Source organism: Neltuma alba, unplaced genomic scaffold (assembly GCF_004799145.2).
Source record: "Neltuma alba isolate B1F8T4 unplaced genomic scaffold, ASM479914v2 tig00010248_pilon, whole genome shotgun sequence".
Classification (NCBI taxonomy): domain Eukaryota; kingdom Viridiplantae; phylum Streptophyta; class Magnoliopsida; order Fabales; family Fabaceae; genus Neltuma; species Neltuma alba.
In genome coordinates, this window is record NW_021635175.1 from 501,849 (window position 1) to 520,113 (window position 18,265).

The window sequence follows — 18,265 nt, forward strand, 5'->3', positions numbered from 1 at the left end:
AGGGAAACCAAAAGCATTTCTTCTACACAGAGACAACAGAACAAGTGACTCAGACAGACTTTAGATGCCTGATTGCCTTTTGGGATGACTAGGACTAGAATGCCTGATTGAAAAATTCTCACTGTAAGATTTTGGGGTCCTTGGGGTTGAACTTGAGGAACTGAGAGCTTCCAATGCAGCAAGAACATCCAGACATCTAGAGTCAAGATGACATTGCACAGGAGTTCAATCTAGATTGAATGCTTCAAGATCCTTGAGCTCCAATCGTGGAGTATCGGCTGACAGCTTGAAGCGTCTGATCCTTTCTGATGGCCACCAAGCTTGTCCATGTAACTCGTCGTTATCGAGAAAGGCTTTGCCCAGTCCACCAGATTTCTTATGGACCCAGGTCTGTCGTCTTCTAATGCTCGTCTACCGGTCAGCAACTCTAGCAAGACAACACCAAAGCTGTAGACATCACTTCTCGAAGTCAAGTGACCTGTTCAGTCAGAACCAAAGTAAAGAAGATGAAGTGATACGCCAATCTAGTTTATAGATTGAGGATATAATCTGGCTGGAAATAGCAAACTGCAAGAAACTGAACCATTAATTGCCTGTCTTAATCAAATGTTGCAGCAAGACTGAGACTCTACCGGTTAGAGAGATCAAAACGAGAGGTGGTTTGATGGCTAAACACAGACATATGGGACAGTGCGACCAAAGCCACTAATGGAAGACCACTCTTTGTTTACTTTATTGACTATTAACGATATGATCATGGCTGGCTTTATCCGAACTAAATTCTCTCCAAAGTGATTTAAAGGTGCACTTTCATACATGGCTTGGATCATTCAGGACTCCACTCCAAACACTCCTCGGACGAATCGAACAAGGCCTCATTAAGCAGGATATCCCTCTCACCATGAAATGGGGCCAAAAACCCAGAGAGAGAAAGAGAAGGATAATAACTTTGAGTACATAAAGTTTATAGGATGTGCCCTAATTTTTTTCTCACAGAAAACACCTTATTTCAGTCCTTCTCATGTATGCCAATTAAGAAAATGATTTTCTTAAAGCCAAGTACATGTAAGGCAGGAGATATGAACCTTAGAAATTTGATCAGAAAGGAGCAACTCAGATTCAGCAGAGGTTAACATACCTGTGGCTACATACTCTGGGGCAGCGTAACCTTGAGTTCCAATAACTCTGGTTGAAACATGAGTGTTATCTCCAGTAGGACCATCTCTGGCCAAACCAAAGTCTGAAAGCTTTGGGTTAAAATCCTACACACAAATTCAGTGCAACTCCTTCAGAATGAAACCATGCGCACAAACATAAGAAAATTTAGACTTTCCAGTTTCACAAGCCAAACTTTCATAGCACAACATACCGAATCAAGTAGGACGTTAGAAGCCTTTAAATCACGATAGATGACATTTGCATCCAGGCTATGTAAGAATGCTAGTCCTCTAGCAACACCAACCGCAATATTGATCCGGGTCACCCATGATATGGGTTGAACACCTTCTGCCAGAGAGGAAAATAAAGTTTAGGATAACACGAATAAAATGAAACTCTGGTTCAATTCAATGGCAAATGATTTATGGCTGTTTTGAAAAGTGAAGATAGATAATGATATCACACTAGAAAATCTGCATCAAGAGAACCGAAAGGCTTCATGTGACGTCAACCTTGAGACCTTTTTTCCTTTCAGCCTAATCCTTGGACAAATTTGAACATCATTCTCATGATATTACTGTTGGAGTAGCATTTTTTACCGGATCCATTGCCTTTTTAATGATCAAAATGCGCATAGCATTGTGCTTTATTTGAAAAGGGACACAAAAAGAGATCTCATTGGGAGATTCTCCCAAAACAAAAGTTTTCAAGTGCATCAAACAGCAAATATTCTTAAAATATGCACTGTCATGAAATGCGTTTAATTTTGGAAAAAAATAAAGGAAAATATGGAGGGCAATATGCTCAGTTATTGCACTTACTTCTAAATAAATGATTCTCCAAGCTTCCTTTTTGCATGAACTCATAAACTAGAAGCCTATTTCTATCCTCTGAACAATAACCAATAAGTTTCACCAGATTTTCGTGGTGAAGCTGCCCTAGATAATTGACTTCAGCCTGCCAAGAAGAAGGGCAGGAAATCAGTCAATACCTAGAAGGACCAACAATTAAAAAAACATCTTAATTCAAAGGTTCTTATTGTACATACAAGCCACTCCTTGTGGCCTTGAAAGCTTTCTGGCTTGAGCTGCTTAATGGCCACTACCATTCCACTCCCTGGTTTCGTGGGAGCAAAGGTGTTGCTGTTAATCCATCCCTTGAAGACACGTCCAAAACCTCCCTCTCCAATAAAATTTTCTTCACGGAAGTTCTTGGTGGCTTCTTTTAGATCATTGAAGCTAAATGAATTGAGACTATCGGAAATGGGTCTGACAGGATTGACACTGAACTTTGCAAAGCAGCTTTTTGTTCTGAAGAATTGTGATTCTGTTGTGTCTTACTAGACTTTGTACTTCCTGAGAGCAAATGAGGCCACAAGTTACAAGAAGCTAGATGAATAACTTCTTATGCAATAAACCGCACACCTCTATAACATTTAACTTCAACAAATTGAATTTACGATGCCAAAAGAGAGCTTAATAAGCACAACATCTAACCAAACAGAGCCTATATTAAACTTTCTTCAAACATGATACTTCACAAGAAGATTAATAGTCATGCAGAGAATGACTGAGTATTCCAAACCCAATCCAAGTACTAAAGCCCTGAAGTTTAACAGGTGAACCAGAATGCCAAACTCAATGCAAATACAGGTGATATTTGCTTTTCAATTTAAATAATCAAGACATAAATTAATTCTGGGTAGTCAAATGCATATATAGGTAATGAAACAGCTGGAACATGGCCATAGTGCTATAAACGTATGGTGCTTCTAAGTTGTTAAGTTAAAATCAGATATGTGCCAAATTGTGGATAAGTAGAAAGCAAAAAAAAAGCTTTCACAATCCGCAATAAATGTAACGTACAAGTGTTAGCTTTTTTGTCTAGATTTCAAATTCTTTAAACGCATTATGCATAATAAACCTTTGTATGCATTACATACATATTAAGACTGATACAAAATTCGGTAGCTAACAGAGAGGAGAACCAATGCTTATAGTTTTTACCAACTAGTTTAGAAAGTAATCTAGATACATGAAAATCAAAGAAATGTTAACCAATTTCAAATAACATATCCCATTTAAAATGCAAATTACAACCTGAATCACGGCAAAGAAGCTTAAGGATACTTCTATTGCTGACACTAAGTTTTGACAATCACAAAATTGGAGGTTTATAAACAAGTGATCCAAGAGACCAGAATCCAATTTCCTTGCAAACCCAGAAAGCTATTTATCAGAGGTTAAGTGAGTGAAAAAAGAGTCCATTAAGAACATCGCAGGCCATAACTTTAGAATTGGGAAGAATCAAAAAATAAGGGAAATATTTATGAATCTCCAGTACTGTTGAAAAAATGGACACTACTCCAGTCAAATTTTGAAGAGACTCCATTGCCATCTTCAAACCCAGTGACGTGGCAATGAAAATCAAATCTTGCTTAGATTAGGAATATTGTTTTTGTCTCTTTTGATAATTGAGATTTGAGAATCAGTGAACTATCTGGAGGCGGCGGCTGCAAGAGCTTTCAAGGGGATTTCGAGTTTCCGCCCTCCTTCCGGCAACCAACAAAGCTTAATCTCTTCTAATAGTTTCTCAATTTTGAACTTTGAAAAAAAATCCTCAAAGGTTTTCAAAATTCTGATGGTTAAACAAAATGCAGCACATTCCTAAATCCCGAATTAGTGATTCTGAAAGAAAAAATCAAAGGTTTCACTTCAACGCATAAAAATTATTCTTCACTCAAAATCCCGAAATTAGTTCTAAAGATAATTCGGTTATCGCAATAATAATTTCTTATTTTGGTTTTTCAACATGATTTTTCTGTTTTTTTCCTCAGCTTCTTTTTTTTTTTTTTCCTCAGCCAAGTTCTTTTTCCTTCTTAGAATCATTCTCATCCCCACTTTAGGAGCAATGAAGTCTTGATAAACCTTGAGAAGAAAAAAATGATAAGTATAAAAGTACTTAGTGCATGATTCATTAATAAGAGTTATACACTTTTTAATCAGATGCCTCAAAGTTTGAATATGAGAATGCAGTCATATTTTTTCTTACTTTATACTCTTCCGGTTTTTAATATAAGATATATTTAAATAATCTGATTAGATTGAGGAAGTTAGATAAATTAGTTAGTTATAAGAAATATGACGTGCTTTTTCTAAAATACTATAATCATTTTTTTTAATATTATCTCTCCATCTTCTATTTGATTATGGTTGAGAGAGTATTTATAGAGGTAATTCAGAAAAAATTAATAAATATGAAAAATAGGTCGTATATTTAAGATCAAAATTAACTTTAATAATTAGTTCTTATATTAAGGATAAGAGAAGTATAATTTAAACATTCACAGATAATGTGAACATCATTCTCGAATTTGAAGCCGCATCTAATAAGCATGATGAGCTGTATTATCATCGGGATATAATTAGCGATTCACGTAATCGAACCATATTAAATACTACCTCCGATCATTAATATAAGATCTTATTTAACTTTTATTTTGATCCTAATTATAAAGCCTCAATCCACTTTTTCTCTCATATTTATGCATTTTTCCCAAAGTAGTCTTTCTAATAATAATAGTTCTAGTTAATACATTTGATTAGCAAAGATATTTTAGGAAAGACAACACTTATTTATTACAAATAACTAATTTAACTCATTTCTTTAATTTTTTCAAATTAGTCAACTAATTCTTATAATTAGGATGGGAGATAGTATTATTAAAAAAATAAAATAAAATATAGACGCACGGCCTAGCCCTGTCTGGACTTGCCAACGCCCCCATGATATGGTCCATACTAAAAAAAAATTGAGAGAAAATTACTACATGAATACCATGCACTGAAAAGTTGTGATATAAAAAATAATAATAACCGTATGTTGCTCGCTTATCGTGAAATTTTTTTAAATATAAATTAGAGTTAATATAATTTTTGATCTCTAAGTTTACCTATATTTTGATTTTAGTCTCTTAGGTTTCAAATCATAGGTTTTAATCCTTTAAAAGACAAAATAATTAAAATTTTTATTGGATTTTAAAGAAATTTTAGAAACCAAAACTTATTATTTAAAACTTAAGAAATTAAAACCAAAATGAGAATAAATTTCAAGAATCAAAAATTATATTAACTCTATAAATTAGTATATGGTAAATTTTTTTAAAAAAAAATGCATGGGTAATGACGAATGGCAAAAACTTTAATGTAAATTGTACTCCTCTAATTTTAAATCTAAGATCCATTTTATAATGTAATTTATATTACAAAATGATTTTTATATTTAGGATAGAAGTAATATTTATTTTCTGTTGCCAACATGTTAACTTACGTCGATATTATTAGGTCAAAGTCTTAATTATTAAATGAGAGAGGAAAAAAATATGCAAATAAATGAAATATCTCATTGTTATGATTTCTTCATGTCATTTTCTTCCTCAGAGCAAAAATACAGCGCTGGAAAATGATTCAAAACCCATAAATTACCTTGAACTCTTACACTCTTTTGTTCACGATTATAAAAGGAAAAGCTATATTCATATAATTCACCGCAAATAATAATTTATAATTAAAAATTAAAAAGGTAAAGTTAGTTGCATTCAAAAACTTCTTCCCTCTTCCTTGTTCAATAAAATTAATTAAAAAAAATTTTAATCATATAAACTTCATCTCTTTTCTTTCGCCAATCCTACCATGATCAATATTAAGATATACCTTTGCTTACTCTCAATCTTCTACATTATTTTATTTGGCAAAACAATTTTAAAAATTATTTTCACATGGCTCATAATATATATATATATATATATATATATATATATATATATGAGATGTGGTTGCCGCATCTGCTGTTGAGTTGGACATAAAATTTTATGTGTTGAGTTTTTCATTTATAATGCAAAGCGTCAACTAAAAAAAAAATACACACAAAAAAATTATTAAAATAAAATAAAATAATTAAAAGACCAACATTATTGTGTGGAATCTTTTCATAGCGTATAATGTAAATTTAAGACTTCGCAAGGCAGAAATTCTTGCCACTGAGACAATTGGTCATTGATATTTTGTGGAATTGACTTCTGTTCACAATGGAATAGACCTCTTCACATTCTATGTGTTGACTAATTCTAGCTTCATCACTTTGTTTCCCCAATCCAACCCATTATTATTATTAGCTTGGATGCATATTAAATTGGGAAGACAAAGTCAGTTTACATAGCTTGGATAGATTTATTTATAGTCATCCTGCTACTCACCATCAAAGCCTCATCTGCTAACTATCTGTCAAGCTTAACAAGTACTACATCTAGTCTTTAATATAATGATTAATTAACTAATTTGGAGATATTAAGAAAGTTATTAAATTACTTAATTATAACATATATGACATAATCTCTTTAAAATACTTACATGTATCATTAGATTAGCTGGTATGGAAAAAAAATAAATATGAATACTTTAAGGTAATTTAGTATTTTTTTTTAATCTTTCCCAATAAATCAACTAAGTCTTATATTAAATGTGGGAGCTGGTATACTAACCTCACAACATATCATGGGTCAAAATTTCTTGAATCAATGCATACTTCCCAATTAGAGTCACAATAACAATCAAATTTTGCTATGATGATACTTATAATTTGAAATTTTAAAATTCTGTACCCATAATTCTAAACCATTTTAAGATAAGCCCCTTTGATTTTCCAACATTGACAAGTTACTCCATTGTTGGAGAAGGATCCATATTTTGTGTCAAGAGATTAATCCTTTTCACTAAATAAAAAAATTCTCCTATCAAAGAAAAGAATTAATCCACATTGAGTCAATATGGCCAAACATTTTTTAACATTCTTTTGAATTTGACATGGCTAATAAGCAACAACATAATAACAATATGCCCAAAATTGATAAGAAAAAGTTAAAATAAATTGATCAAGAGCCAACATTTAATAGTAGTGTGGAATTGGACCATCCTCCACATCGGTTAGACAGTCAATTTCCCTCCTTAGACTAATTCTTCATTTCTTTTCTATTGTCAATATCAATTACTACGGTGTTTAAATAAAAATCAAACTATAATTTTAAAAGTAATTTTACAGTATACAAAGTAAGTACAACTTTCGGTTCTAATTATAAGAACTAGTTGATTAATTTGAGGAGATTAAAGAAGTAAGTTGAATTAGTTATTTGTTCTAAATAGGTGTTGTCGTTCCTAAAATATCCTTACTAGTCAAGTGTATTGGTTAGAACTATTATTGTTAGAATGACTATTTTGAAAAAAATATATATAAATATGAGAAACAAAGTAGATTGAGATCTTATATTTAATATCAAAATAAAAGTCAAACAAGGTCTTATATTAAGAACCGGAAGTAGTATATGAGAAAAATTTTATCCCGACTTGTCTGAAAATACTTTTTTATTTTAAAAAATTTTAATGTGTCCTCTCAAGAAAATGAAACAATATAATAAATTTTATTTTATATTTGGAGCAATTAGATATTATAATTTCCTTAAATTATCCTATTTAAAATTCTTGACATAACCTTGAAAACAAATACATTTATCCAATTTTTATGGCAAAATATGCTAATCATAAGTTATAGATAATCTAATCTGTTTTAGACTTATTGCGTAAAACATATGAAACTATATTTTAACAACCAAACGAACATTCTCTTATATTTATTTATATGGAGTCTCAAGCAAATTGCATAATGTTTTGACTCTAATGAATAAGGTAGGTATACCTTAAATAATGCTACTTCTAGTCTTAAAATATAATACGCTTCCTTAGTAATTAAATGCTTTAAAAAAAAAAAAAAAAGATACCGCTTCCATTAGATAAAGAATGAGGGAAAAAATTTAAATTTATAATAAGAGATGCCAATCATCAATTAGGGGAAAATTTAAGAGCAATATACTCTGTGATAGTTTAACTAATTTTATGAGGATGAGATGAGATTGTATATTTAACCGAAGATCATAGATTTCATTTTGATATTTTACGTTACAATCATTAATTGTCTTGAATTACTCCTCTGATCCTATTTTATAGAAGAGAGAGAGAAAAATTTTTCTTAATCTTATTTATAAGTCACTTCATTAAATTTTTAGCATAAATATACTATTTTGTTATTTATTTATTATAGTGTGCATAGGTTTTTTTTAAAGGTGCATATGTTAAATAGAAATAATATTAGAAAGTTGTTGTATTTTAATGAAGAGTTAATACAGTTTAAATTTTTTCTTGATATGAGTAAAATATACTAAAAATGTCTTATAAATAAGACTTCAAAAGTATTTTAAAGAGTATCACGTCTCATTGACTTTTTCCTTTTCTTATGACTAATGCGTGTCTCAATGTTGTCTAAATTAGGACAACCAAATGAGTTGAATTCATATTTTCCAAACACCATTATTATTGGATGGGACAAGACTTAGATGAAATGTATTTTAATTATTATGTCAAATTAATACTTAAAATATTATATCGTTTTAATTTTATTCTCTGAAATTTAAAACTAATAATTTTTTTTCATGAAATTTGATTTTCTTTTGGTCTGACTAGATACTTTTAGTCCTTAAAATAATGTTTTTTTTTCCCTAAGCTGGTTTCAAATTTGTCAACAAAGACATTTTGCTATTAAAAAACAGTTCTTTTAGTCCCTGAAATCACTCATTTTCAATTTCAAATATTAAAACTAAAATAAAATCAAATTTTAAAAACTAAAAATAATATTAACTCCTGTTTTTATATGAATTTAGGATTAAATGATCATAAGAAAAAAAATAGGACAATTAACAAACTGTGATTAAGAACTTGACAGTCCTAATAAACTTGATTTAAGTTCTACCTTATACGATATCAAATTAAAATACATCAGTTTGGCCGAAAAGAAAATTAAAATACACAATATTTTATTATTGGTCAAATTCAATCATGTTTAACAAGTAAGTGTTTAAATCAGCCCACCATTTACGGAGCCGCCGGCTTAATTAGGATAATGGAATGAATTAGTCTCATTCCCTAAATCTTTAAATTAATAATAAATATTATTGCATTACTTACAAGCCATATCTCCATATAAATACCTGAAGAAAATCTTCTGATATCATGTCCCATTAGCTAAATTAAGACATCCCAATGAGCTGAATTTAATTTTCAAACTCAATCATTCAATGTGAAATTAAATATACAGGCATTTATCGGTCAAACTCAAACACTCCAACTTATTTAATTCGATTGAGCAGCCATGAATTCATAGCAAATAGCAATCATCTTTACATATATATTTTAATCTATCTCTATACAAGATAGAAATCTCAATAAGTCAGCCTATATTTATGAATCATATAATCTAATTTTTAAATTTCTAGCATGTACAGAGTTTTATATAAGAAAAAATTAATCTGAACTTAATAATCAATTAGTAGTACCATACTGAATCCACTCGTTCTTTTTAAATCTTATCCCTAGCATAAAAAAATTTTTATAAAAAAATGAGTAGTGCTTATTATAAATTATTAATTGAATCATTAATAATATCATTTTTTTAAGATTTTTCCTATTTAAAATTTCATGTAATTTTAATTCATGGTTTGAGTATGAATAAATTTGATTTTTTTTTAAGTTAAAGGACTTAATTACCTCTCCTTAATCATAGGTGAGATAATTGAAGGTTTGACTTCCAAAATAAATTGCTTATCAATGGTATAGTTTTGATTGAAGACACTATCCATGTTCTTCAAAATTATGCTTATGTAGGAACATGAAGTGGCTCAAACTAACTAAATTATCACTTTGTGGGAGATTCTTTAGTTTAATCCTAAAAAAATGGCATGTGTTATATGATATGTTACATGGTTAAATTAAAAATGAATATATTTATCCATCTTTAATAGTCATGCATGATGTAACAAGACTTTTTGACAAATGAAAGAACCTTTCTTGACAAAAACAAAAGCCTTTCCATAGGATTGAATTGAATAAATAGAAATCAACTGGAGTTGGTATACACGTACAACTTGAAAGTAAGCGAAATCAATCCGCAATCTCTCACTTATTGAAAAACTTTTTCATTTCATTAAATCATAAAGTCATTAGCATTTAAAAAATAAGTTAAATTAACTTCACCATGTATTATATGGAGTTTATGAGCCATATTATTCATAACTTGTATGTATATAGTATAATTTGGTATATATTTTACATAATATATTGTATTAATATGATATTTATATTCATTATTTGTAAGCATAAAATTATGTAGAAATTAAAAAAATAAGATATAATAAATATCCGAGATACATACTATTTTTAAGTGACGAAATAAACAGAAATGACACATCTTCTTGGGAAAAAAAAAGAATGTAAAATAGACCTAATGACATATGAATTATTAATCATAGTAGACCAATGAGACTAAGGTGATTAGCTATAACTAGGATTTTTGGTTTAGGGATTTGTGTCAGCTAGAGAGCACTTTCATTTGGAGCTGACTATTCCATGAGCACGCGCCAGGAGGGCCCTATGTGATATGGACCACTTTGGTGTAGCCCGTAAAACGAAGCAAGAAATTCAATTAATGGCCCACAGGCCCGATGACAATTAGTATTATTATTTGAAAATTTAAAGACCTAAAAAATATTATTTATAATTGAAAAAACCAAACATTTTTGAAATTTCAAAATTGGACCAAGGTTTTTGGTTGATATTAATTTTTTTAATTAGTTTTCATCATTGGATTTTTATTTTCTTTACATGTTGAGCTTTGATTTTTTTTTTTTGGGGTAATTATCATTCAACATTTTCAATACTTATTTTTAATATTTTCAGCATTAAAAAATTTAAAAATTCATAAAAATATCAGAAATTAGTATTGAAAAAATCAAAGCGAAAAATTGAATGAAAATAAGTACAAAAATTAGTAAACTTGAATTTTGGGAAGATCAAATTTGATTATTAAAATATTAAAAATTATTACTGAGATCCAGAAAAATTCTAATCCGAAAAAAAAACCTTGATATTTTTAAAAATTTCTAAAATAAACTGCCTTAAATAATAATTAGTGTTTTTAGAAATCATCAAACATCACTTTCCAAATTTATTTTTATATATGGCTCTTATTTTGGGTCACCCATCATGTTTCTTTCTGCGGTTCATATTTATACAAAAATCACAGACCAAATTGACAAAGGACATGTACTGAACTTGATAGCCCACAATTATTTATGTCTTTTGTGAATGATTAAGAAAGGATTGCGGAAAGTAGATATAGTTAAAAGAAGGAAAAAAAAACATGTTTAAGGTACGAGATAATGATTCTTTTGTTATTTGTGGCCATAAGAAAGAAAGAGACGAAAAACTAAAAAAAATGTGAGAATGATTTGTAAATTTAAAAATTGGGATCATTCAAAGTTGAAATGGCACGTCATATAACAATTCAAAACAAATTAGGTTTAAGTATTTCCATTAATCTTAAATTACACAAAACAAAAATTTTGAAATTATTAAAAAAAATGGAAGAGAAACTACCATTCCACACAAACATTTAAAATTCACAACTCGAAATTAAAGTTTTTTAATTGAAATGTGAATGCCGACAACTTAACTTTTTTTTTTTAATTCTAAAAAAAATAAGAACCTGACTAAAATAATGAAGGCAGACGAAAGAACGATATTGAACTAGTTTCTTTTTCCTTTTAGTGTGTCCCACTCACTCCAAACTGAAAACATTAAATACCCAAACTTGTGACTTCTTTTGTTCTTACAGTCCACCAATTCAGGATGCCATGAACAAATTTCCTCTAGCAGTGTGACTAATGCTTTGTCAAAAATCAACATTGTTGAGGCAATCAGCAGCTTTTTTTCTTTTAAGCTGAGTTGAAGCAATCAACTTGACCTCTAGAAGTTGTGATGATGATCATAATCGTTCATGACTTCAGACTTCTTATTAACAGGAATTGGCAAGTTATTTTTTTGTCATGTTTATAAAAACTCGGCTCTCTAGCTAGTTATTTAGTGCGACTTTCACATAGGTTTGATGTTGATTTTTATATCCTTGATCAGTGATCACCCCTCTCTTTTTTCATAGGAGGCAGACGGTAATAAAAGAGTTCAGGCTTTTGTTTTTTTTTTGGTTTATCCCGTTTTGAATTTATCTAGTTACAATTATTGTCATTACAAAAAAAATCAACACTATTGGGATCAAAACTTATATCTTAAGCAAGTCAAAAACATAAGTATTAAATTGCAATGAATTGTACTTAAGACACCATGTTATAAATAAGTTAAAATTATAAGAATTAAAATAAGCAACTCAACCGACAAATTTGTTTATCACTCTAAAAACAGTCTAAAATATTAGTTTTGTCCCTCATGATAAAGTCTCTAATATCTTATCTTTGTTAGATAAATGTTCGGCATTAATAAGTTATATATAGATATATGCAACACTATAGTTATGATAATTCTTTAGCACCACTTGTGTTGTGATTTTACTAGCCACTTGGTAAAATTTTGTATTTCAAATTGAACGAATGGTTTCCTGTTAAGTATACATAAAATATAAATAAAAATATCCGTAACATCTAATGGAAATAAATATATAACAAAAGCGAGAGACAGAGGATATAAATTAAAATATATATATATATAGTTATACATTGTAATGAACAAAGATGAAATCAAGAAATTGACTATAAAGGCTGCATTGTTATGGAAGCATAGAGGAAAAATCCCTAAAAGAATACCTTAAAAATATTAAAATCACAAATCAATTAATCCAATTTTAGTAATCCCAAATTAATTTCCATGTATTGAAATGAAATTTTGAAATGATATATTTCTACCATAATTCTCCTCACTTTAAAAACACAAAAAAAAAATGTCACCTCAACACCATTGCTGGTGGCCTGCAGTTAGAGCTCTGACCTTGTGGCTATGATTTTTTCAGTAAAGTTGGCTAATAAAATATAGTAAATAACTAATAAATTGTAGGAAGTAGTTAATTATTTGTTGTAAGTATTTAAATGTGACATTTGTTAATAAAGTGTAGTAAATAATTAATAAAATGTGGTAAATTTCTAAATGTGGCATTTGCTAATCAAGTGTAATAAATATTTTGTTCATATATCATGAGCTAGTGACTACATTTCATTAGCTATATATTAGACTTCATTTGCAACGGAGCACCAGCAACTAGCTGCTAAAGAGAGTGTTGAGGTGCCTCTCTTTTTTTCCCGAAAATAAGTAAGAAGCAATAAGGTGAAAAGAACAACATTTCAAAATTCCATTTGAATACATTAGAGCTAATTTGGGGTTATTGAAACTGGAGCCACTGACTTGTCATATAGATGTTTTGAAGGTTTTTTTTTTGGGGGGGGGGGATTTTTTCTAAATCAAAGTTTCCAAGAGAAGCAAAAGATTATGCATTAAACTAGAACACAAAAGGATAATACTACCTCCGATCCTTAATATAAAACCTTATTTGATTTTTATTTTGATTCTAAATATAAGACCCCAATCCATTTTGTCTCTTATATTTATGTATTTTTTCCCAAAGTAGTCCTTCTAACAATGGTAGTTCTAGCCAATACACTTGATTAGTAAAGATGTTTTAGGAAAAGACACCACTTACTTGTCACAAATAACTAACTTAACTTCTTTCCTTAATCTCATCAAATTAGTCAACTAACTCTTATAATTAGGACCGGAGGTAGTATAATATAATATGTAGTATTTATATATTATGAATGATATAATTGGTTTACTTTTTCATACAAGGTAACATCTTATGGTTTACCTATAAAACTTGATCGATATATACCATAAGAATAAAGAAAAACATCATTTTTATCAAATATAAAGGGAGAAGTATTATACTATATAATGATTATGACAATAAAAAATTTTAAAAAAATAAAAATAGAACCAAATTATATTTTATTCTTTGACTGACAAATCTAAATTGCCAGTCCCACCAATCATAAAACGTTATTAGCTGTACCTCCCATTCTGGGCCATGAGATTTGTAGGAAGGCTGTTAGCTAAAGGGCACTGTCAAGCAGGTAAGAGTGTCCCAAGAAGTACATGTTGGGCCCAAGCAAATAATGGACAGTTTTAGTATGGCCCATGAAAGAAGTAGCCAAGTAAAGTGGGCCACAGGCCCGGTAGAAATTATCATTTCAAAGAGAAAATTATTAGGTAAATCCCTTACCAAGGAGAGTTAGGTTTAGCAAAAATGATTAGTCCCCAATAACATTATGAACTGAAGTTCGAATTCTTGCTGAGAGAGGCACTCATATTTAGTACCCAATATTGTCTCTTACATGTGTCTAGCCAAAAAAAAAAAAGTAAATCCCTTGTAGTTTTTTTTAAAAATTGAGTCTTTATAATTTTCTTAATTATAGGTACTCATGATTTGTTAATTTGTAAGCAAAACGATGTTGATGACATGGTTTTCACTCAACATACTCCTAGATTAACTTTACCTCATGAATCTACATAAAGTCAAAGTCAACCAAATTACAGATTATATATAGATGCAATGAGATGATTATCAGGATAATAATTTTTTATATTAATAATAAATTAATTTAATTTCATCATTTAATTTTTAGAATTATCTTTTTTATTTTGTATTTTGTGACAACTTACATTTCTCTTGTAAGCCAATAATTACATTAGTCGCATACACAAGTGTCTATGATTGAAAAAATTGTAAGAACCCAATTATTAAAAAAAAAACTGCAAGGATCTGTTTGAAAAAATCACAAATATAACAACCCATGAATTAATTTTTTTTTTTAGTTTGATAAAAGGGAAATCAATTTTTTTTGGGTATACGGCTCTTATTATTATGTGTTCTAGAGGTTGTTCCTTTTTGAGCCCATATATGGCAAAAATCAGAGGCCAGTTTGATAAGGACGTGTACTGAACCTGATAGTACACAATTTGTCTCTTGTGATTGATTGAGAAAGGAGTGCGGAAAACAGAGAGCAAAGAGAAGACGTTGAATAAAAAGGCGTGTTTGTATTGAGGTACAAAGATTCTTCTCTTTGTGGCCTTGTGAGAGGAAAAAGCAGAATTTGCTTTAAGAACATCACCGTCCGAAGCCTAAATTGGAAGAAACTTGTACCTCAAAATATTTTCATTTTAGCACTGTACTGAAAGATTTACGGGGTGTTTTAGATTATGCTAGAAGTACTTTTTAAAAATATTTTTTTATAAATTGAGATAAATTTATTCATATATTTACTTCGTATACCGTAAAAGTATTTTTAGAATTATGATTTTGCTTCTATCCAAACACTCCATAAATTGAGAGTGTCTCTATATGCCCTGCACAAAATTTGAGGAAAAAAGCACAACATGAGCCATAATATTTAGAGCCGGTAATATGGGTTGAGTCTAGAGATCAACCCGCCAATCCACCAAGAAGTGACGGGTTAGGTTGATAAAAATCAAGCTTGTTTTAAAATGGATCTTTTAAGTCCGTAACCGCCAAGACCAAACCTGCGGCAAGTTAACCTGTAGGGATTGGCCGGTTTTATTTTTTATTTTTTTTAAAAAAATTTTCTCCCTCAAATATAATTATGTTTACTCTTTGGGTCCTTTATCTCATTTTTATTATTTAAAATTACCATAATGTGATATATTTTTTACTTTATATTATGAATTTTACTTGTGGCAAAGTTAGTTGAGCAAAAAAAAAAAGATTATAATTATGAAGCTTAACGAACTAATTTCACATCTTCCTATCATTCTTCGAACTATATCAATATTGAATAGTAGTTTATGGTTGAGCGCTTAATAGTAATTTGTAATATTGTGTTTGTATTATTATAAATTTAAATTTGTTATGTTTTAATTTGGGACGTATGTTTAATCATTTAGGATGATAAATCATGTATGCTTATAGTAGTATTTTGAAATGTTTAGAACTTTGGATTTCATATTTTATTTATGATAATTTCTATATGCATATTTTATTTTAAGTGTTTAAGAATTAGAATAAATTTTATTAAAAGAAAATAGAATGCACAAAAAAAATTTAAAAAAAAGTGACGGGTTGGCGGGTTAGTCTTGACGAGCTGGGTTGAAAAAATATCAGCCCGCTAGAAATCAGTCTTTTTAGGATCAGCCCGTAGGTCCTTAAGCCCACCACGGGTCAACTCATAATTGGCAGGTTGGCTCATATTGCCGGCTCTAATAATATTCATATATTATGATTAGTATAATTTATTAAATATTTTATTTTACTAGCTGGTTCTATTATGGTATTGTATAGAGGTTGAAAAATGAACCGTGATATTTATAATTTGTAAATATAGTACCACTTGTTATAGATTTAATATTTATTATATTAAATGAATTTATAGGTATTACAAAAATTTTGAAAATGAGTCACTCCATTTGTTATATTTTATAAATAACGTGGATTGATATGAATCTTATATTTCATAAATGGTTGGTTGTCATTGATATTGATTTTTCATTTTAAGTTTTGAATTGTAGTTCTTATGTGTAACAATATTTTGGGTCCTTTAATTTTTTAGGACAATTTAAACTTTAAGATTTTTTAAGGAAACATGTTCAATGTGAGATAATCTCAAATCCTCAATTTTTGTGATATTGAAGATAGTGAAAGAGAAAGGAGATAATAATAATGATGATGGTGATGTTTTTTGTTGTTATGTGACAAAAATCAACTATAACTGCCGTATTAAAATAGTGCAGAGCGTAAAAGCTCCTTTAAGCGGGACCAATTGATTACGGATAGGTAGTTTTGGGGTAAGAGAAAGTTAACAATTTTAAGCTAAAAATAAACAGATGACAATTTTTTAGGTAAAAAGTAGACAAAGTTGACTCTCAAAAAATATGCTCCCTATAAGCTGAATTTAGTAATTAATTTGTAAATATTAAAAAATTAGTTATGTTAGTTATTTTTAATAAATATATATTGACATTTTGAAAAGATTCTATTTAATTGGGTGTAGTATGACTAGCCCTTATGAAAATTTTTCTGTACAATCAACATGAATATTTTGAAAAGAAATTATGGATTTAAAAAGTAAAATTGGGTGATGGGTTATATTTAAAGCCAAAATAAATTTCCTGTCAAGCTCCTATTTTCAGAACTGAAGGCAAGTAAATCAAGAACATAATACAAGTTAGAATGAATTTGGTGTAAGAATTTATTATTCCTCAGTTCACGAGTGTATGAAATAAGACGCCTGACCTTCCTCCTCTATCTGTTATTACAATATATAATCTAAGTTTATAATAAATAATATTGTTCATAAGTTATAGATAATGCAATTCATCTGGGGATCCTTGCAATACTAAAGAAAAATGTCTTGTTTCAAAAATACATCTAATTATTTTTTGGGAAAATTTAAAAAAAGAAAGTCCTAAAATTATCCTTTTTCAATTCGGCCGCTTAAGAATTGAAAATGACATAAAAGGAAATGATGCCTGATATGGTATTTTACAAATATAGCTAAATGACTAGAATGTCCTAGTATTATATTTGAAAAAAATACTATCAAACTTGTCATTGCTAGTATATTTTTTGTCATTGAGTGCTTAACACTTATTATTACTAATTCATAACTTACTAATAAATAACTTTTCATTGCCAGTATATTTATTGTCATTTGGCTGTTTAACACTTATCATTATCAATTCAAAATTTATTAATAAAATTTTAATATAATGATATTTTAGTTATTTAATTATATTTACAAAATACCATATTAGGTACCACTTCTTTCTCTGTCATTTTTAACTCTTAAGTACTTGATTTAGAATATTACATTTTCTAACTTCTTTATTTATCATTTTCCCTTATTCTTTTTCGCTTCTAAAATTTTCCCAATTTTCTAAGATTTGGTGGAAGATCCAACAACATAAGCTATCAAAGATTATGGTTTTTTTATTTTTTATTTTGGGTCAAATAAAAAATGGTGGTTCCACCAAATATAAAGTTGTTAATGTCGAAGTATGGGTACCAAATGAACTTTTGATCAAAAATAAATTATTGATTTTTTACAAAAATTTTTCTTTTCTTAAAAAATTAAAAGGGTCCCCACAACAAAATATTT

At 29.2% G+C, this 18,265-nt stretch overlaps 1 pseudogene; it reads right to left on the reverse strand.

The window, feature by feature from the left end:
- Window positions 1–230: 230 nt before the first annotated feature.
- On the reverse strand, window positions 231–9,281 carry LOC114755312 (probable serine/threonine-protein kinase PBL2; annotated as a pseudogene).
- Window positions 9,282–18,265: the final 8,984 nt, after the last annotated feature.